This window comes from Grammomys surdaster, unplaced genomic scaffold, assembly GCF_004785775.1.
Source record: "Grammomys surdaster isolate TR1022 unplaced genomic scaffold, NIH_TR_1.0 147, whole genome shotgun sequence".
Taxonomy (NCBI): domain Eukaryota; kingdom Metazoa; phylum Chordata; class Mammalia; order Rodentia; family Muridae; genus Grammomys; species Grammomys surdaster.
Genome location: NW_021604605.1, coordinates 1,936,630 through 1,960,189, shown reverse-complemented (window position 1 = coordinate 1,960,189; position 23,560 = coordinate 1,936,630). Strand labels below are relative to the sequence as shown.

Here is a 23,560-nt window from a genome sequence, read left to right as displayed (position 1 = left end):
ACCCCTTTCCCTTCCTCTCCCTTCCTTTCCCTCTTTCCCCTCTTCCCCCACCCCAGCATGTTTTTATCCAGTGATGTCCTTCAATGTCAAAGACAGTGAGAACTATTAGTCAAGATCAAATAAAACAACTGCCCTTTAGAGAGTCAAAGTTTGACCTGTTAGATTTTATTAATTGTAGCACTATAACCCAAGCTCCCAAGAAGGTTCCAGTGGGAAAAAAATGGTATAAAATACTTAGTCAAAAGGGAATAGTTTCTTTTTCAACACAAATCAAAACCAAAGACTCTTACATTTCCAGCCATTGGAATGTCTGCACCATAAGTTCAGTTCTAAAGCTGCTGACTTTCAATAAAGGATATGGATACCATATCCCACAGACTTCAGAATGTCTTCGGGAGATAGTATCATTAGATGAATTTATAATTTTCACTCATAATGTTGCATGGGAAGGCCACAAATTGAGATTCTCTTGCCAGAGAAGCACCACTTGCTTCATGAGTAATTGAATTTAAATTTCCACCTTCAATAACTCCACAGCTTATGTCAAACCTTGGAAACAATTACTAAATAAATCACAAGGAAGGGTCTGCTTAATCTCATCAGGTTAATAAATGAAGGCAAATGAATCACCTCGAGGTAAACAAAGAGGCATAATTGATTGGAGTCTCCCTGATTACTTTATTCTATTTCCTTTATCAAACTATTTTACCATTGTCTTCAATTCAGCTGCTTTGCCTTGAAATTAATACTTCACTTCATCTTCAGATTTCCATGGAAACCAACTCAATGTCTTCCTCTCTACTTGGTGTGAGGAATTCTTTATCCTAATTTCATCAGATTTTTTTTTCTGTTACTAAAATCTACGTCAGCATAACTTCATATATAGTGAAGGTAAAAGCTTCCTGTCTTGTTCAAGGTATATAATGGAAGTTATTTTTGTTTTTACGTTGATCTATTTATTGTGTGTGTACACTCAAGTGTATATGCACATGTGCTATAGTATGTGCATAGAGGTCACAGGACAACTTGTAGGAGTCAGATCTCTCCTTTTACTATATGGGATCCAAGGGAGGCCCTTACTTCATTAGGCATGGCAGCAAGTGCTCTGGGCCATCTCATCATCCCGGGACCTTTCCTGGTAAATTTGAAATGTATTATTATTATTATTATTATTATTATTATTATTATTGTGTGTGTGTGTGTGTGTGTGTGTGTGTGTGATGTTTGTGGGGGGATGTGCTGATGTGCCTTATGGTGTGCATATGGAAGTCAGGAAACAACTTTCAGTTGTTTCTCCTTCAGCCAAAGGTTCCAGGTTCAAACTGAAGTTGCTGGGTCTAGTCAGCAATTGCTTTTACCCGCTGACCCAATTTGTTCAAGAGTTCAGGACCTTCTGAGGGTAGACTATAGTGTCTAAGAGAGTGTCAAAGAACTTTCTAGATTCATATGAATCTTTAAAGCACTTGAAAATGTCTCTGTGTAGCGGCATTTATGTGAAGGCTGGGAGGGTATCATAAATGACGTTCTGTTCTACTGTCACTGGCTTCAAATGGGCACCAGGGTATGATTGGAACAAGAAATAATGAGGGGTGATTGCAAAGGTAATAGAGATGCATAGGTACAGACAAACACTAATTAGGAGAAGTAGATATTACCAAAAGCTACAGCCATTTGAACTGAGTGTCCACAAGGGCCAAAAACAGCCCTGTAAAATGGGAGCTATGCAGGTGGACTCTGATTCAGCTGCTTGGTATGTGGCTCTGCAGTTAAGTGTGGATATTCTAAACAATGAAGTACTGGGAACACCCTCGACTGTGCTGTTCACTGACTCAGCAGCCTGGGCTACCTGCTATTGGAGACTGAGGAGCTGATATGACTTCTTGTGAAAGAACTCCTTAGGCAGTTCAGGGATGAATACCACTCACTCTCTCTGTCAAGAACCAAGGTCAGAAATTGGTTGCCACAATTCAAATCTGGACAAAAGATTCTGGGTCAAAAAGAGCAATCAGAAGTATATATGAAAATATCTTAAGGATACCTATTACTTTATATGGTAATAGATAGCAGAAGGAAGGAAAGAAGGAAGGAGGGGGGAGAGAGATGAGAGGGAGGGAGGAGGAAAGGAAGCTAGTTCCCATTCAAAAGCATTCAAAATTATTGTTTTCAAAAGTTGCATGAAGTCTGATGCAAAGGATGCAATACGCTTCCAGTTACAAAGCACAAGTAGAACCTGGAGCTATAGCTCAGTTGGTAAAATGCTTGTCTAGCATGGATGAATCTCTTGGTTGGATCCCCAGGGCGTAGAGCCAAAACCATGTGGTTGTGTACGTCTGTAATCCAGCACTTAGGTGGAAGCGGGAGGATCAAAAGTTTAGGATGGTTCTCAGCTTTGAATCAAATCTGAGGGCAGGATGGGTTACAAGGGGCCCTCATTCAAAGGGAGGAAATGCAAGTAGATCCAAACCATCTCACTTCTACATTCCTGGGCACTGGGCGTCTTCCAATCCTTCACTCACATAGTAGGCAGTGGGAAATTTGCTTGGAAGCACTCTAAAACCAGAGATCTTCTAAATAACCCTGAGTTACACTACAGGCTCAGATTGTGTGCCCAGAAGTTTAGGCATCCCTGTACTTTTGAATAAAACAACCCATTCTCACTGTTAAATCCCCACCTCCATGACATCAAAAGCCAGATATCAGGGGAAAATGGCAGCCTGCAAGGGCAGCCTTATTGTTAACTGCTTCTCCGGAGGTGAAAATCTTGGGGCAGGAGCCTTTTAATGATGGAAATGATCCAACCCCACTCCACCTCCCAGACCAAATCCCAGAAGTGCAAATCTGAGGGGAATGGAAACACAAACATTTTTAAGAATAAATCACACAGAGAAGATATGGCACCAAGGCCAGAGGTGAAAGTACTCAAATGTCTCCAAATGTGTATTCCGTGCAAATAACAGATGGGTTCCCAGTAGGAAATGTATCAGAAGGGGGAGTGGACAAGAGGAACTACTGGCAAGCTTGGATCCTAGGAGGGCAATTTTGTAGATCTCCTAAGGAGAGTTGTACAGACAGGTCAGCCAAATATTGGCAAAAAGAAGCCATCGTTCCTTTGCTCTGAAATCTAGGCTGGGTAGATAAACTTGGACAAGATGCTGTAAATCTCAAACCTTGAAACACAAAGAATGAAAGCAGTAATTATGAGGGCCTTGAATTTTCCCACAGTGCCTCATAAGAGATAAAGAAAAAACACTGCTGCAGCAGACTACTGGGAGCCTCAAAGATCTGGAAAGACACAGGTCAAAGGCCCAAAGATTAAGATGCTTCCAAGAATTCAGGTCCCTGAAACATCCAGAACAATCCCAGGGATTGACAGGAATGGCTTCTTGCTTCTAAGGTATATGGATGATAATTTGTGACATATGAGAATTGGGAGGAACTGAGCTGAATTTGACCTAGTTCCTAACCTATGCATCTGAAACAGACATGCTCAGTTGTCACTTGTTTGATCCATCTGGTTCTACAGCACTTGTCAGCTCTCTCCACCTTCATCTCTTTAAATTGTAATCTTGAGAGCTATGGTTGAGATCCCAGAAGGTCAGGGTCCAACCTTCTTGAGCCCTACCTGAGTCATATCTTCTTCTGAGATAAGATTCTGGCTTGTCTCAGGGCCCCATCAAAGGCTTGTGAAACCAATTCCAGGTGAGTTTTCAATAAGAAAAGTAAATGCAGGCCAGCCTTCCTCTGACTGCCTGATGGGCTGTCCTCACTAACAACTAATATCAGGAAGGCTTTCCTTTCTACAGGCTCCATACACACTCTAAAGGCTACAAGGGTAGGAAAGAAACTTGTATGCACATTCCATCTAAGTAGAAAAACTGTGAGGGACCCAAGTCTGTAGCATTCTTAAAGGGTTCCTGGTAGGACAATTTGATATCCATTGTCAGAAACCAAAATGACAACAAGACCCATTCCTGCTGTTTGTTTGTTTTCCTGTTGCCAGAGGAATAATTATGAGCAAAGAACTTAGTAACCACTAAAACATACTTCACTTTTTTTTTAACTGCTATTTGGGATTGAAGCTAGAACCTTATATATGCAGGTTATATCCTCTACCAAACTACATGCCTGAGTGACTTAGCCCATTTTTTGATGGGCATGCAGAAATCTGTACTGCTCATAATATATCATAAGCTCTTTTTTGGAAACAGGCCCAGGTCTAAGAAAAGCACTTTGTTTCTGGGGTTACTGAAATTGTAAAAATGAATTTCCAGAGTCCTAAGAACTTGAAAATTGCATTTCAGGAGGCAGGCATGATCAATTGCAGACTACTGTCACCATATCATTTCTGAGCACTGACCATATGGTTCCATAGTGCTGCTTATAGTTTATTGCTTTAACTTTTAAGTCAGTCAGTGCTTGTTATGGTTTAAACACCCTTTGTCCTGGGGAAAAGCCATGTCAAGGGTTGGTCTCCAAATTAACAGTATTGGTAGGTGTGAAGCATTTAACAGGAACATTTGGAACATAGGGCCAGAGCTTTTATGAATGGGTTATTTAATTCCAAGAGTAGGTTGCTCTCAAGGGAGTCTAACACTCCACAGTACATCTGCTCTCTTCAGCCCATACCTGCTTGCTACTCTCGCATGTCCTTTGATCTTCTGCCGTGTTGTGGAGCAGCAGGAGGACTTCAGATATGATTGAATGACCCCTCCTAATTACCTCTCTGAGAAAACTCCAGCAGGAGTGAATGTGGTTGTCATTTTGGTTTCAGACAATGAGCATCAAACTGTCCCATCTCGATCTTCAATGCCTTTACAACCATGATAAACTATTCCATGCTCATGAATTTGATTATTACAACAGAAAACAGGCAAAGCAAGCACATAAAAATATCTTGAATGAATAAATGTCCTGCATTTGGGCACAAAGGGGAAGATTACCATCAAAGATTAAAATGTCTGGCATCAATGTTAGAAAAAGAAATGGTGACATACATGTCACATGTTTTTCCATGCCTCGCAAATAGTCCAGGAGAACTGGAGTCTACTTACTGTATATCGCAAACACAGGAGAGTTTTGAAAAAATGTTTAAAGCAAACATGCTTGGATGATGGGACAGTACTATTAAAATAATAGCACTAAAGCCTGTTGCAATCATATAGCTTTTTAATGATTTTCAATGCATGTTCTTGTAAGTGATAAAAGAGATGTTGAGGGCTTGTTCCAAGTCTCTCTTTGGGGGAAGGGTTAGCTATTCTGTGCTCTTAGCAAAGAATCTAGGCTCCAGGAAGCTCCCACGATTGGGAAGTGTACTTAAACCAGCCACTAGCATGGATACACACTCATCCAACGTGCTTCCCAAACAGATGTTTGAGTCCCCTCAACAATCCATCTACCAAGTGGAAATCCTTAGGGAGGCTTTTAAATCCCAACTACCTCCTGGTGAGGGCCTGCCTTTCTCTTCTCCAAGATGCCTCCAGTTTTGAAGTAGCTTGCCCTTGTTCTGTGACTGAGTAAGAACGCTCTTCAAATATCGACTCCTTTAATGAAAGAGGATGAAGCATCTGTATTTCATTTCCCTGCCTTGTTGTATCCTGAGTGGGTTTTTTTCCTCTTTGAAGCCCCCCCACACACTTTTTCATTTCTCTTCCTTCTACCTGAAGTGGATGAATTTGAGTCTGTTGTACACATTATCTCTATTTCTGTCCCTCATCAAGCAGAGGAAGGTCAGTTCTCTAAGATGCACATTATTTCTCTGCCTGGTTTCCCTTGACTTATGCATGGATAGCAACTGGAGAAGAAAAAGCCTCATCTTTATTGATATGTCTCATAGAATAAGTATAGTCACTCAGGAACAACTCCTAAGTGCAAAGCAGTTGTGCAGGAGTCTTGAGTTCTAATCCCGGCTGCCAGTGAGACATCTAACTTCTTGATGTTTTAGGATTGTCGTGTGTAAAGCAGAGGATATTAAACCAATCAGGTAAACCATTCACAGAGAAGCTCACAGCTGCTCTGTAATTTCAAAGCTTCCAGACAAGTCAGGCCAGGCACATACATTGTCTTGCCCTATCCCCTGCCATTAACTCTCCACTCTATCAGCCCACCACAAGGCACCAGGGGCTGCAGCAATAAGCTCACTGATTATTGTTGGTACTTTGCTCTCTTCACCTATTGGCACATGCTGGGTGGCGTTTTGTTTTGTTTTGTTTTGTTTTGTTTTGTTTTGTTTTGTTTTGTTTTGCCAAGAGAGTGGTAGTCACATCCCTTAATGTCTCACTGGGTCCGCAGAAAATTAGATTATCAGATTTTGTATTATATAATGGTTTCGTTTAAGCTGGCTGATCCCTTACATACTGTGAAAGAGTGTAGACCTTGCTTTCAGAGTATCAAAGGCCAGTGGAACTTTGCAAAACAGTTATAAGTGGTATTGTACTATTGCTGCATTCACATCAAGCTCTGGTGTTTCTTCATCAAGATGGGAGGTTGAACAAAAATCAAAGTTCTGACATTACATGGCTTTGAGTAAGTAAGACCTGAAATATGAAATGTTCTTGGACGGGCATGGTCATTAGAAAGGTGGAAAGCACGAAACTATGCCCAGAATAGAAAAAGAAAATGTAGCAGAAATTGAAGATTGACTACATTAGAGGAATGAAAATAAACTCTAAAAACAGCTGCAGAGAATGTTCAGAAACCAGATGACTGGGAAACAAATCTGCTCTCCAGGTGAAAGAAATTAGTTTAGAGGAAGTATAGTTTATAAAAGACAAGGAAGGATTTGGCTTGGCACATATCAAGCTGGATGGACAATTTCTGGCAGACTTGTAAAGAGATGGCACTGGAATCCCAGAAGAAAGGCAGTCTAAGAAGCTAATCACAGCTCCAAAGGGGTGACCTAAGCCACAAGATAAGAAGTGAGACCCAATGGGTCTGTGATCCTTATGATTAAGAAGCAAGTATTTCTGGTGACAATCCTTTGACAGAATGTTTAGTTCCTTCTCAGGTCGTGAGTATTGCATGGGTTTTGCAAAGATCTGTAGACCAGAGATCCAAGTCAAAGAGGCCATGATGGTTGATTTAGTTGTATAAAGGTCAATGCTAAGGTTGATGAGGGAAAGTGCAAGCCTTGATACTTGTACACTCCAATAGCTTTCTTCATTATGTCTCTCCTGCTAGTTTGTCCCTATCCCCTAGTTCAGATAGATCACTTACAGTTGACAAAGTTAGCTAGGTATAGAGTTGTGTAGAAATAACTTTGTCAATCCTGAATAGAAACCCATTATACAGTCCCTCCCATAATTCTGCCATCTTGGTGTAGGAAGGGCCCTGGGTGATGGAAAAAATTAATCATTTAACACAAGCTTCCTTTCCAGTTCATATCTTTTGTTTTGTCCAAGGACTAACCAAATATTAGAGTCTAAACTAAGATCTCTGACTTTCCTCTGTGCTTCTGTTTCCCTTTTCTACCTTGTTTCTGTATTTTGGCTTGCTAACTGCACCATAAGGTACCATTTTGAGTGGTTGAGGGATATCATCCTTCAATAATAAAACCACAGTTGCTCATAGGGACAAGCTCTCTGGGAGCAAATTAAGGACCTGAGAATTTACAATTCTAACATATTCTCAGCAAATGCTAATGTTGTCTGCCCATGATCTGCATCTTGAGAACCACTGCTGCTCAAGGCAGTAAAGATCAAGAGAACAATCAGCGATATTCACTGTCCCCAGTTTCCAGACAATACAGTTCCTGCCGTTCTATGAAGGGCAGGAGAGTAGAAGATGTAAAGGGCTTCCTACAGCATCTCTGAAGAAACTCCTCTTTCCTGAGGAAGTGGCAATTACTGCAAACACCACAGAGTGGAGCTCAATAGCAGGTAAAACAAGAATTGGATCTGACAAGCATTAATTGAGCCTGCAGTTCTATTTACTGAAAACGATCTGGCATAATTAAAAATTCACAAGTAGAGTCTTGTTTGTGAATGTTCTTTATTAGGGCGTTCCCAGAGTGGGCCAGAGTCTCAGTGAACTTTTTAGGAAAAGCTGAAGCAGCCTAATAGTACAACAGGAATTAACACAAGAAGAAAAAAGAGAAGTCTATTTACTTGACAGGATTTTTATTTTATATAGCAGAATAAAATAAGCCAAAAGTCTTTGTGGAGTGAGGAACACTTCCCTATTGGGTTATCATTGATTGTTTTTACTTTCTAATAAATATAATCTTACGTTGGTATTTTTCAGAACTGTTCAAATGTATTCATAAAGGCTCATAATATTTAGTGCATAGGAAGTTTTCAATACTGGCTTACTGGCAAACATACCTGAAAAATTGGCTGCTAGCATGCATTTGTTGAACTGATTTGGCTGACTAACACATATTACATTAGAAGTTTGTTAATAGAGTCGCATGGCCTTTTTTGTTGTTCAAATGACTTATGTCAGATCACACTGCATGCCCAAAAGAGTGATAGTCTATTTCAGTACTGTTTCCTGAGTCCTGGAGCTCACATATAGGAAACTCAAATACAATAAAAATCAGAGTGTGTCAGCAACTTCAGAGCACAATATTACCCAATTGGAAGCAATCCTGGGTTTGTGAGGGAAATCTGGGCCCTGGAAACAGGCAGAACTTGGATCATATTCTATTTCTGTACTCTCTGGAAAATTTGAACAAACAACATCAACAAGACATTTTTGTTAAGATCTAAGACTTCTGATCTTGACAATGGGAAGTCAGACACTAATCTTTTTAGCTAATGTTGGCATTAAAAGCCAATATTTGAAGTGCAAGTATCTACTTCTTGCCATCTTAACTGGTATCTTGAGGGTCAAATAAATGCATCCAAGACTAAAAAGACCATTAGGAACCATAGAAATCAAGTGAAATAACCACTTCAGGCTGAAAATGTTTTCTGAGGTAGTAAAAGAAGAAAGTTCCTATAAATCATGCTCCAATTTTAATAGCATCTTTCTGCTTTGTTACAGTTAGGAATAGCATTACTGTAAGTATACAAGTTAAGTTCATATATAATTAAAAGCTCACCAATTCATGAAAGTAACATGCTGTTCTATATCACTTCATAATCACTTTTAGATACTACATCATATAATTCATAACAATAGATGCCTCTTCATAAACAGCCAGTCTAGTCAAAACCAAGACATTTAGCTGAGCCAAAGATTAAGAATCTATTGACTACAATCTACCCTCAGACAAGAAAAAGGCTCATAGAAATATGAAACTTGGAAGAATCTTTAGAGAAAAGAAAGTAAAGCCCAGAGAGGAGATGGGATGTATCCAAGAGAACTATCTAAGGATAAAACATGAACGTAATGATAGAATTTGGCTGGCACATGAAAATAGGCCCATAATCTCCATGAAGTGCAAAGCAAGGCAAGGTGGCTTGGAACCAAAGATGATGCAACACAAACTAACTGTGGCTCCATCTGCCAAGATAATAAGGGTGGGTGGCTTTGTGCTCAGAAATAGGAATATGTACATGGAGGGACATAATATATCCAGTTTTGTTAAACTTTTGCATGCCCAAGGGACCACAGAGCAAAATGTTGATTTGCCAATTGGATATATGAATACAGAATTTAGCAAGACACAGGGATCTCAGCGGAAGACTGGTCTTCTCAAATCTGGGAGTCTGTAGAGTTCAAACCCACAGAGACTTAAGAGACTGCACAGAGGGAATATATGGAGTGCAGAGTGAGGAAGGAATTGCCAAGGAAGATGATTAAGGACAGACCAGATATGAGATTTGTGTGCTTGCGAAAGCCAAAGAAGAAACTGAATCTGAGAGCAGGAGAATTCCAATCATAAGAGACTCATTTGCTGATTACGAGACTGTTTTATGTCCAAGGATGCCAACCGCTGTATGTTACTTTTTCCTAGTTGACCTGTCTGATTAGTTGTGCTACCTCATTAGTCATCATCCTGTCCTTTATCACACCAAGAGCATTTGGTAGTGAAAAACTCTTGATCACATCCAACCTGTTCTTTATCAATTCCTGGCAAGGATGACCTGCAATACAGTGAAGGAAGAATATCATACACCAGCCAAATTCATAATTATAGGCTTCGGATGTGTTTCTTTTTTCAGTCTGGCCTTATTTATTGCAACAAAGGTCAATAAAACAAGAAACTGTTATAGAATAAACAAAAGGTACTAAGACTTATATAAATATAGTTATAGCTTAAAAATAAACCTATAAAAATAAACTAGACTTTTGACTATTTTACTTGTTTATTTGATATCTCTAGTATATGCAAAATCAGAAATAAGCCTTACTGCCCTGATCTTGGTTTCAAAATTCTAAAACAAAGCTTGACTCTGGTAGTCTCCGAATTCAAATCCACTTGATGCCACTATCCACTTGTCTTATCACTTGGGAAGGCCTGGGGACATCTTTGTAATATTGGTTCTTGGCTTTGAAAATAGTAGTTCTATACTTCTCACCAGTCACTAGACAATCAACTTCTTATTTAAATACCAGTGTAAAACTCAACAAAGCAGGTCTCCACCAATTGATAGCAAGAACTTTAATAAGCGTGTTGAGCATCAGTGGGAATGCAGGAACAGAGAGGCAAGGCATGAAAAGCAGAAGCACCTTTCTACTGAGAAAGTCTACAAAACAAAGAGAAGGAAAGAACAAAAAAGGCCCTTTCAGTGAATGTCCTCAGGGCTGGCTCAAATGCTACCAGCAGATGCAAGTACGGGAAGGACAAGCTTTCTTCCTGGAAGTCATCAAAGTTAAGAAAATGGCTGTCTTTGCTGTTACTAAGATTATCCACGAAAGGATACCATAAAATGTCAAGTCATCTCTAGACTCCCCCTTCAACAGAACATGAGCCTAAACACCTCTCAGATAAGCTTGAAAGGATTCTATATGTGAGGTAGACAGATAACTTAAGCTGTAAAGAATTCAACTTTTACTTGGGCTCAAGGATGTCTGTGATCATCAGGTCCCAGGAAGTAGATAAGTCTTCCAGATAGCTCTCCAAGAAGAGGGCCCTGGAGGCAGAACAGAGGATTCTAGCTAGAAAAAAAAAACAGAGTTGGGATTTTAAGGGAGACAAGATGGTACTTAATTCAGAGAAACCTAAATGTAGGAGGAAAGTATCCAACCAGTTGCTTGAAATGAATGTAAACAATTCTTTGTAGCTTGGGGATATGCAAAACGAGCTTTTAAAGTCTATTGCATGGATAGGGAGATAGCTTAATCATTTAAGATATTTGTCCTCAAGCCTGACACAACCAGAGTTCTATCCCCAGGAGTCACATGATAGAAAAGAGAGAATTGATTCCTGCAAGATGTTCTCTGAGGTCCATATGAATGTTGTGTTATGCACATACATGTACATGCACATAGATAGAAGATAGATAGATAGATAGATAGATAGATGATAGATAGATAGATAGACAGACAGACAGACAGACAGACAGATAGATAGATAGATAGATAGATGCAATTAATAACAATTGTTTAAGGGCCAGAGATGTTAAAATGTAGCATAGCTGTCTAATGTCCACAAGGTCCTATCAGTACTCTTATAATTATGTATTTTGTGGCCTCTTCTAATGCCAATTATCTTTTCTTTCTGTTTTCCGTAATACTTTATTAAAGTTAGCATTCATATACTCAGCTTATCTAGGGCTTGTGGGAGAACAATTTAGTGTTAATATTCTAGAGTCCTAGAGACACTAAGGGGAAACCCTAGAGGAATGGAATAACCATTTTATATGCAGAAAGCTTTGCTGTTACATCGTTTCTAAAACTTTTCCCTTTATAAGCTATTGCTTTACTTATCCTCAATAGGTTCTTATAGGAGTTTTGTTTCAATTAAGTGGATGCTTCCTTTATTGCATGCTTGTCAAGATGTCAAAAGTCAAGTAAGACCTAGTGAAGGCACTTTTGTTGCAACACACATAATTCCAGAGTTAAGCTATCAGTGGTCTATGGAAGACCACACACTATGGGGTACATATGGTTTGCAGACATGGGTATTAACTCATCTGAATTTTGTTTCTGGATAAAATACAGATGCTTGGTTTCTGAGTCAATATGGCTCCTGGAATCAGAGTCCAATTTCAATTTTGTAAAGTAAGGATGACAAACTGAAAGTCAAAGGAGATACTGTATAAAATGATTCTAAAAGTTAGTGATACAGCTCAGCAATTTGAGTGCAGAAAAATTCTGGTTACGTAGAAATTTTCTTATGCATGCTGCTCAATGATCCCTCCATTTTTTTTACTGATATTTAGGGGGAAAGAAAGAATAAGTAAAGATGAACATTGCCTATAGCATAAAAAATTTGGCTAACAGAAACAAAGTTTATAACAAGAACAATAGGCCCAAGCTAGTCGCACAGGGCAGGGAAAATACAAGCTTATGTAATATGCTCTCAGACTAGAATGGATCAATAATTTGTCATTTCTAACATACCACTTATCTTCAAATTGAGGGACTTTCCCTGGAAGTAGAATTATAAGATGGGGAAAACAAAGTCAACAAAAAGACTTTAAAAGGGAGAAAGCCTAATCCACAAAACCTTGATCTACTTGAATTAAAGAAATTGTAGGTTGGAGTTATCTGTGAGTTTCCTAGCAACCAGGAATAAAATGGAAACATGGTGGTTAATGGCACTGTCAACTTGTGATTTAAAAAAATGCTACTTTGTAAGAAAAATCAAACTTTATATATTTGTGTGTATGTGTGTGTGTGTGAGCAACCCTTATTTTACAGGACTGAAAGACAGTATCCTTCCCACTTCCCTCTTTCATCTCTCTATATCTATCTACCTATCTACATGTATGTATGTATGTATATATGTATGTATGTATGTATCTATCTATCTACCTACCTACTTACTTATCTACCTACCTACCTATCTATCGGTTAATTATCTACACAGAGACTATTTAAAAAGTGAAGTTGAATGAGTCTAATTTCCATTTGGGAAACTTTAGCTAGCCACTGGGGATATCACATAAAAAAGATGGCAGTGGCAACTCTGCTAAGTTAATGTGGTAGGGGCACATCCTTATTGATAATCTAATCATATCCTAGTGAAGACAGTGAAAAACTCTGGTCTCTGTAAAAGTATAAATTGGAACATAAACAATCTGCACATTGAACAGCAGGAAGAATTGTGTCAGTTTGGCTATTGTTTTTATATTGGTGGGTTTGAGACATTTCTTGGTAGACTCAACTGTCTGGATCCTGCTCCAAAATGTATGCCTGTATTTTCTGTGTTCAACAGGTAGGGGGCCAGATAGACTCAGTTGAAAGCTACAAACACGCTCATGATTCCCTTTTGGTCTTCTTTCCAATTCTTTCTTCAGGGATCCTGGAATGTTATTCTCTTATCCAATGATGGTATCTATTCTCTCTCCTTTTTTTTTTTTTACCATCTGTTTCGATAATCTGAAATTCTCTATCTATGCCTCCTATCAATTCCCCCAAAAGCTATTCCTCATAGCAAGGTAGTGGCTCAGTGCCTGAGCTGCAAACCCAACAATTTGATATACTGTGCAGTCTCAGATCCCACTTTTCTTTGATCCATAGGTAACTGAGGAAGAGTGTAAGGAAAGTTATCTTTCTCTGGAAGCATACTTATCTGTAATCAAAGAGCATACATAAAAGTGCTCCAGAGCAAACAAAGGGGCTCCCCCTTCTAGACTTTAACAAATTAAAACCCACATTAATTAATTCTTCAGCCCTTTAATTGCTCCTGGATTAAATATGCTGAGGCTATTATTCATTCCTGCCCTGGTTGTCACAAGTTCAATAATTCACTTAGGGAATTCTGGCATTATGTATTTGGCTCTGTCTGTCTATGGAGTCAAAAGGAGTAACTCATTAGTAAGTAAGAAGCATTCATTAGACTTGGGTAAATTTATACTTGTGAAAGATGCTAGCTTCATTCCAGACTGTTGGAAGGAGACTTGTGCTCAGAGTTGCTTGGCAAATGAAGAGTAGATGTAGGCAACGTGATAAAATCTCAGAACAGATCTTCAGCAACCCATCAGAGCCTATACTATATCTAATGCATGCTGTTTCTCTCAAAGGTGTCACCTATAATGGCAGTATGAGGATTGCAGGGATACTGATGGTGTCCACATTTTCAGGGCTCCTTCCAGGTAATTGTCATTTGGGGAAGTTATGAGACACAGGAGAAGTCTCATTCATGACTACGGTAGTGACACTTTGTTTTTGGCCTCAAGCATAGGCTTGGTTATCCAATTACATCATAATTATCTTCTGATGAAATGCAATTGACTCAAAAACTGCAATTTTCCTTCAAAAGACATCTTAAAACTGTGCAGATACATGACAACATGCTCTAACTGTCAAATGTTCTAACAGTGTAGAAGCATGGAAAGGTCAGACATGTTGAAGAAATTAGCACTTCTTTCCATCTATCACTTCTGCTGTGTCAAAAGTAAATTGGTTGGATTCTTTCATTTACTATAGTAATTTGATAACATTCTGCCTTTGAGTAGAAATGAATCCTAGGATCTGTATTCCAGGGTAACATTTTCTGCCTTTCTTACTAGGTATACAAGAAAGAACCTTGTTGAAATGCCTGCTTCCCTGCCTATGAGCTTTCATTGACTTCTCTAATGGAAATGGTTCTGCTGACAGGTGAGAAAATGGATTCATAGGTCAGTACCTTCAAAGGTCCATTAAGTATAGTGCTATTTAATAGCACATTAACTATCCTAACCAGTGTTGGACAACAACCAGGGAAAATGCAGAAGTTTAAAAACTAATACAGAATCTTAGGAGGCTGAACACAAATGTAAATCACTACCCTCACTAATTAAAACTTTGGCTCTTTGATTGCTCCTGGATTAAGTCCACAGAGGTGATTTTTCATCCTTGCCTGGCTTGACACAAGCCCAATAATTCACTCTGGCATTCTGACGTCACTTGCTTGTCTCTGCTTTGCCTCAGAGTCAGAAGAGTTATCTCATTAGGGAGTGAGTGATATTAATTAGATTTCTGTAAATAAAACCGATGTATGGATATATATTAGTTCCTGATTCCATCCAGATTATTGAGAGGGCCATATCGAGAAGTGAAAAGTTGGGGTTCTTCTTAGAAGCCACTACATCAGTCCTCCAGTTGACTGGTATGTTTCAGTTCACACAAATGGAATGTGGAGTGAAACAATACAGTCTTGACAGCTAGCCTAATGCTCGTGAACTGGAAGTGGCAGACTATATTGACATGAATTGTTTTGCAGTTAAAATGTGGTCAAGGTTGTTGCTTTATGCTCATTATAGCCATTATAGGACTTATAGTTCAAACAATGTGGATGTACTATTGTTTCAATAACAATATATTTAGCATCTGCAATAGATAAAATGCTACTAATACAAAGATATATTGTAAGCTACCTATTCTCAAAGATATTACAGAATTGAAAGAATGAATTCAAGTGACAGCTAATTCTGAGGAGGATATCAAGTAAGGAGTAATCTGCTGTTTGATTGTAAATGTGTATAGCCACTATAGAAATCGGTGATGATGGTTCCTCAGGAAGGTAGAAATTGATCTACTTCAAGATCCAGTATATCACTTGTAGGCATACACCAGAAGGACACTTCATCCTTAGACAGTGACACCTCCAACCATGTTCATGACTGCTCTATTCATAATAGCCAGAAACTGAAAACAACCTAAATAGCCCTCAACATATGAATCGATAAGGAAAATGTGACACATTTACACAATGAAATATTACTCCTCAGTTAAAAAACATGAAATCTGCAGATAAATGGATGGAACTGAAACACATCATCCTGAGCGAGGTATCCTAGACTCAGAAAGACAAATATGGTATTTGTTTACTTACATATGGATATTAGCTGTTAAGTCAATGATAAGCAAGCTATACTCTGTAGAGCCACAGGTGTTAGAAATAGAGTAAGGGACTAATGGGAACAGATAGATCTCCCAAGGAAAGGGAAATAGAATATATAGTATGGATGGATGCGGGTAGGGACTGGAAAATGAGGATCAAATGGAGTGGGGGAGGGAAGAGTGAGTTCAAGACCAGAATGGGTAATTTGTCTCAAAAGAAAAAAGTGAAGGAGAGACTTACAATGTAGGTTGGTGATAGGACACTTGCCTGGCATGAGCGAGGCCCTAGGTTTGATTCCTAGTACTACAAAACAACAACCACCAAAAATCCTCATAGCCTCATTGCTTTCAATGGTTGCTTGGTTTAATGATGGTACCCTTATAAACAAACAATTGTACCCAGAGGCAGTAGGAACATTCTGGCCTCATGAAGGACATTCTTCTGATCTTGAGCTAAGGGAGAGGCAATGGAGTCTGATGACCTGCAGATCGATACTTCTCTGAATGAATTTCATTGTAAGTGACACTCCTTTGGGGATAAGGAATGGCTGACTAGAAAACATTCAAGGTAATCAGACAAATGAGAATTTTTAAAGTATTCAGGTGCAACATCTGGAATTTAAACCAGTGGCCAGACATGGAAGCACAACGAAAGCTGCTTCATCGGAAAGTTGTATGGATGTTAAGACAACAAGGCAACACTTGTAATACTATTCATAGAAATGTTCAGTCTAGGGACCAGAGTGTCATTGGAAGATAGTTCTGTTCTTATTTCAGAGCCTTGTGGAATATAAAGTTAAGGTGGTTTTGATTATTTTATCAGAGAAGACAAGCCAGAAGATCCAGGACTGAGGGTAGTGGCAGGGGAGACCTTTTTTCTAGACTCCAACAAGGCCAACAGCAAGGGAATTATTAAAAGAAACCATGAAAAATAGCATGATCACCAAAACATAGCACAATGGAGATGTGTGGCTCGAAGAATCTGAGACTACTGATTCAAAAATCAAGAAGCAAATGAGAAAATTACAATGTATAAGGTTCATTAAAACACGAGGCAGCAATGGCAATCTGAAACAGAAAGGCCCTTGGCCCTTATAGCTAATAGAATAAATCTCCACTAGGAGTAGGATTCATACTTACCTCTTAGATCTAAATGCAGTTGATATAAGTACTAAGTAAAGAAGTAGAAAGCAGAAAACTACCTGAATTGCATAGGCTCCAGTGACAGCTAATCAATGCAAAATATGTCTTTAGACTGCACAAGAAACAATTCAGCTTCAACATCCTAATATGCAAAAATTATGCCCTTCCTGACCTCCAAAGGTTGATTCTTAGTCTCTTCATTTATCTCCTGCTATCTGTCCAGGGCCAGGACCAACCCTCCTTCATTCTAAGTGAGTGAGGAGGCCCAGAGAGAAGCTTTATATGATCATGTAAATTCCTGCTTTGATTTGATTATTCAAAAATACCCCAGGGAAACTCAACATTGATAGGGCATTTTTGTGAGAGATCCCACAATGAATAATTAGCTCAAAATTGGTACATATGATAGCCTGCCCCATAACCTACTCAATATCAAAGATGTTGAAATATACCCATTAAGAAAATAGAATCTATGGCTCATTTTTAAGTCAAATTGCGATTTAACCATTCGGATTTTGACTACAGCTAATAGACTCAAAATATACCCTCCAACAGCTTTTAGACCCAAAATTACTTGAATTTAGTTATACAAAGCAAATTGTTATGAAGGACAAATACCAAAATTTCCCCCTAAGCTCACTGAGAATTACTGGGAAAGTTAATATTACATTTTAGAGCAGTAAAACATTTGACATATCTTTTTAGAATATAATTTATAATTAGACTGCAAGCTATGATTGTGTGTTTCTAACTCTACTGAAAAGAATAGTAGTTAAAAAGACCAAGCCACTGAATTGAGTTTCACTGACCCAGATTGTCAGTGTGCCTCAATGCCCCTTGTAGCTAAGAGCTGGGCTCCAGAGCAAATAATTTAAATCTTTTAGATCAGGAAGCTACTTCAACTGAAAGCTGAAGTTGACACAGATTTTCTCTAAAGGCCAGATAGGAAATATTTTCACATTTGAGGACTTCATTGCTGAAGCACAGAAGCGCCACAGACACCACACAAATTAATGCATGGCTGGGCTCCAACAGAACTTTATTTACAGACACTCAAATTTGTATGCCATGTAATTTTCAAGTGTCATGAAATAGTGTTCGGGGTTTTTTATTTACTCATTTGAAAATACACAAATTATTCTTAGCTCATAGATCATCTGAAAAGCAAACAAAACTCAGCAATGGAGCTGACGATATAACTTAGTGGCAGCGCACTTTACTGTGAGGCTCTGGGGTTCTTCCTCAGTACTTGAAGTTGGAGGAGAAGTGCAGTGACTTAGACCGGTCCTGGGCTGTACTTTGTTGACCTCGGATGTAAAACTCTAAATTGGCAACCTGCTTAAGAAGTGAGAAAGTCTTGAGTTTCTCAAGGCACTCATTTTGAAAGAGAAAATGCTGCTCTGTGAGATTTGGGGTTATTATCTTCAATTATTGGCAGTTTTCCCAAAGAAGTCTGAGTTTGGTAGAGTGGATTGTAGAGATACTTTGCTTTTGTTAGTTCTTTATATAGAAAGTTCCTTCCTTTGCCTCCCTTCTTCTAGCAATCTTTCAGTAACTATAGTTTCTTTTCAGTATTTTTATAATCCAAGAGACTATCTGAAACCCCATTACCAGCATTTATTTATTCCTGACCTAGAATCTTCCATTTACTTATCTCCTAGAACTGCTCATTATACTTTAAATCTAGTCTGATCCTGAAGTATTCTTATATGGAGAATATGTTCATTTTTATCGGCAAAGTTTTCTCCCCTTTGCTTGGTTTTATTAAGGAAAAATTATAGTAGGTTTCACTACGTTTTGTGTTATTTTATTGCTAAGTCCTTTTTTTAGTTTTTACACTTTTTAGATTTATTTATTTATGTATACCCCAATTTTCAGCCCCTCCTCTCCTCCTAGTACCCCCAAATGCTCCATGCCCTACCTCTTCTATTCTGAGAAGGGGAGACCCCTGGCTCATCATCATTCCCCACCCACCACCCACCCTACCCCCTACCCCACCCCCTGCACATCAAGTCACTCTTGGACTAGGCCAGACAAGGCAGTCCAACTACAGCAACAGGATCCACAGGCAGCCAACAGATTCAGGGACAGCCCCCACTTCAGTTGTTGAGGAACCTGCATGAAGACCAAGGTGCATTTCTGATACATGTGTGCAGTTTTAAGGAAATAAGAAAGAACATAAAATCTTCTCAGTTCTCTTTCAACAAAGGAGGAATCCATATTCCAATATGGCTGTAGAATCATGATGTTTAAAATGCCACCAGTACTACTAATGGCAACACTTGTAGGGACATTCAAGATGCAATGGTAAAGGCATGGGTGTAGCTTTGTGTTAGAACACTTCTCTAGCACATATGAAGACTTGAGTTCCTTCCTCAGAACCACAGAATGGTGAAGCCAGCTACACCAACTCTTAAAGTGACATCTGCATATTCATTAGGTACGGTTAATATGGTGGTACTATGTTGAATATGCAAGAACATGTACTTATGAACATGCAAGTGTCATTATTAGCTTACTGGAGTTACTCCCAAGAGGCAGGTGACAGGCTGGCTTTATCTGATGGGACAAAATACCTGGATTGCAAATGTGACGATACCTCGGCTTTAGTTCATGAGAAGAAAGGGGGAAGAAATGAATTTCTGTGAGCCTTACCCTTATGTGACATGAAAGGGTTTGAGCAGATCCTTAAGAATCCTACAGTGTTATAATGTCCACCTATTTTGAGATGTCTATCCTAAGAACAGAAGATCACGAAATTTTTGAATAGTTACAAGGTACTACCTTATAACACCAAAGAAACAAAGAAATACCTTAAGCTTGTCTCACCTGGTTGTCTCCAAGCATAATGGGAGCAAGGTAAGTTGAGGTTGTGACATTCCTGCCCTGGTTGGCATTACAGTCTTTGCAACATGAACTTAAATCTAGCTAAGAATGTGTGATTTTTTTTTTTACCAGATGTGTCAAAGATTACATAGCTGTTCTGGACAAGAAGAAGTCAACAAACCATACAGTTGTATTGGGGAAATACATATCTCTATGGACAGTGGCATTTGATTGCCTTTGGACTAGTTAATAAAACCCTTTGGGACAAAAGCTACTTAGAATACTATATAAAAAAGGCAAGCATCTCTGAGGATATCCTCTTTATTCTCCATCATGAACTCTAGCTAAAGTAAACCTCTTTGCTTTCATTGGACACACATCTTAATAAATTGTATATTTTTTCATGATCTTATATTCCCTAGGTGTCTTGTCTTAGTCTAACAAGGTAGAACACACACAATCCAGATGTGAAGGAAATGGAGATCATGAAGCTAGCAGTTATTGCTCTCTGACTTGTGCAAGGCTGGTTAAAACCCATGAGAGAAAAGAACAACAGGAAAAGCATCTGTTTTCAAGTTCATTACTTGGGGTCGGGGAGACAAGGGAAGCTGGTTGTTTATAGAACAATTTACGGTTACAATTTCAGTGGTTGATTGCTTGATTCCTTCATCCAGTTCCTAATCACAGATCAAACACAGGTTCCAATAATGAAATAATTTTAGGCATGATTACAAACAGTCTCCTACAGAGGGGTTTTGCCTAGAAACATAGAGCTTTTACCCCACCCCCAACACACACATTCCCTCACCTCCCCCCTTACACAGTGAACCAGCCATCAAAAGGACTGATGGGATTGCAGTTCACCCCACTAACATTCCTTTCCTTTGTGTGGGTGGTGTGGTTGGTTATGAGCAGAATAGGGTAATAAATAGTAAAGGAGACACCTTTCCCATCTGTGATCACCAACTGAGCCAGCATTATCTTCCATCTTTGACAACAAAACCAGACACGTATCTCTTTGTTTCCTCATAGTAAGATAACTCACTATTGCCTTCTAAGTCAGGTCTACATCTTCAGACCTCCATGTTAAAACTCACCCTTATGGAGCTCTAAGTACTGTGCCATCAGCTTTTTGAGCTCTTCCATACTTGTCCTTGTCACTTTTCTTTGAAAGCCTACAGTTGCCTTCTCTGTTGCTAGTCTTCTTTACAGCCCCAGGCAACATCTATCAGTCTCTTCCAATTGACTCCATTTTGTTCTTACTGGATTTTATCACATTCAAAGCATACTATCCATCTAAGTTCTAATCTCTATATTCCATCCTCTGGGAACTGTGAGTTTTTTTTTTTATTGAAGATTTGTGGATCATGTTTCACCTTCACATGTGGCCCTCTTCCAGAATACTCAGCTCAATCAGTACTTGGCAAATTTGTAGACTGAGTCTGACTGGCATATTAGTTAAGTACATATGTATACATGTGTAAGATTCATAGTACAGAAAAAAATCCTCTTTTGTAAGATATGAATAACTTTGAATGTTCCTCATAGAGCAGCTATCTATTCTCAGCCAAAAATAGTGATATTGTGTTTCTTTCTACTCAAGTAAAGAACTCACATGATAAACATGGTAAACACTGGGGCAGGTAGGACAGCATCTTCTATTGTAGTTGGCATAACAGGATACATAGAAAAATCGATTTTGATGAATAGAGAACTTAAAATATATTACTGTAGGCAGAGCTGTTTTAAGAACCATTTTGGCCATGGGTACAGAGTACTCCCAAGACTCCCCAGAAATTGGCTTGGGGCCTACATTTCAGGAGTGACCTTTACACAATTCTTGGAAATCAGGATTTACCACTAAGGTTAATAGGTTATAGAATAAATGAGTACAAAGAAGGCCACTCTCTTCTGTAGCTGGTAGCTAGGGAAAGATGGCAGCAGGCAGAGCTTAAAAGGAGCAGCATATGAGACTGTCATTCCTGCATATGCTGCCAAATTAAAAAAGAGGAGATAAAAAAAAGGGTAAACTCAATGAAATTCCTGGGACCTCACATTACTTATGTCTTTCCCTAGTGAGTGTTAACTCTCCAAACACCTGTTCAAATAGCTCACCCTAAAGTTACTAGGAGTTTTGTGTGATATCAAAGCCAGCTTTGTGAACTTAAATAACAATTCCAGTATCTAAAGCAGGGAATTTTTAAAGAAAAATGGAGCACTTACTAGACAAGCACACACTCTGAAGCTTCCTATCTTCCTAATTGAAAAAAAAAAGATGGTTTCAGCCTTGCTTTCTAACCTACACATAGTATAAACCTCCAAACTGCTTGTTTAACACTGTGACTGTGATGTACATCAGGACTCAAGGAATGAGCCTGTAAAGAAGGCAAAGATCCTCTGAAAACACTGAGACATCAACTACAAAGTATTTTATGTAAACAAATGTTTAAAAGTAAGATACTTGTTCTCATCATATAAATAGCGACTGTCTGAGTGCCAGGTATAGGATAGGATGACTCAAGTCATCAGAACCAGACACAAGAAGCACAGTCCAGAAAGGGATATGGACAACAAAAAACAATCAACCGAACAACAACAAAACCCTGCATCCTCTTGTGCCACCTGACTGCAACTTCTCTCTTAAATGGTCATCAGTGACTTCCTACTGTCCAGGTCCAATGAATGTTGTTTTAAAACACAGTGTGGTTATCAGCAGAATAGGACATTTATTGAGGAATAAATGGGATATCTAGGCCAAGAGTTTTCCAGGAAGAGAGAGGATGGAGTAAAGTCCCATGATACAGCAGCAGCAGTCCTGCTAATTTAAGAAAAAGCAAGGAAACAGAGAGCAATTAACACAGAGATACACAAATGTCAGCATGCAAAGAATAAGAGACTTGGGAGTGCTCAGCAGCACAAACTGGGATTTCTATCACACACTCCTGCCCTGAAGTCTCAGATCTATGTGAAAGAGAAGGAAAGATTGGAAGGGCCAAAGGTGGTAGGTGACTACAAGAAAACAGTGTTTCCCAGACACAAAATAGAAGATATAACATGAAATCACAGCTACTGTGACAGCATGCATAACAGTTGCACACGCTCAAGCCAAACTGAATGACAGCATGGAGGAGAAGTGAGCCCAGTCCCTAGCCAAGGGATTATTTGCATCCGATTGCTGCTGGGAGAGGGAAAGTCAGTTTTCTTCAATGGTGTGATACATCGTATATCATCAGGATCAACACTGGGGTGAATAGGTAAATGAAAGAGTGCAGGCTCAAGGGTAGCTCACATTTAGTAATTACTAAATGTGATCTTAGTAAATCACATTTTGTAATAATTATATATTATTGTATATAATATGTATTATATACAGACTATGCAGCATTATAGTCTGAATGAGATAGGGAGCCACTGTAGGGTGTAGGACAATGGCATAACAAGCAGTGAGCTGACACTTTTAAAGGATCAGCATTGAGATGTGACTAGGTAGAAGACTTTAAGGAAGGTATGACTCACATTCATAATCCCAGCACCTAGCAGGCTGAGGCAGGAGTATTGCCACGTGTCCAAAGTCTTTGTGGATTATACAGCAAGACTTGGTTTAAAAAAAGGCTATAGGAATCCAATTTGCAGATCAGAAAACTAGTGGATTTATAGAAACTCATCTAAGAAATTAAAACCCATTGAGTTGGCAAGAGGCACACAGATTCATTCC

The 23,560-nt window shown here is 39.0% G+C and overlaps 1 protein-coding gene across 2 annotated transcripts in view; it reads right to left on the bottom strand.

Moving 5' to 3' along the window:
• Positions 1-23,560, bottom strand: part of Hs6st2 (heparan sulfate 6-O-sulfotransferase 2) — a 273,301-nt gene that overhangs the window by 39,402 nt on the left and 210,339 nt on the right. The gene's annotated exons all lie outside the window — the stretch shown is intronic.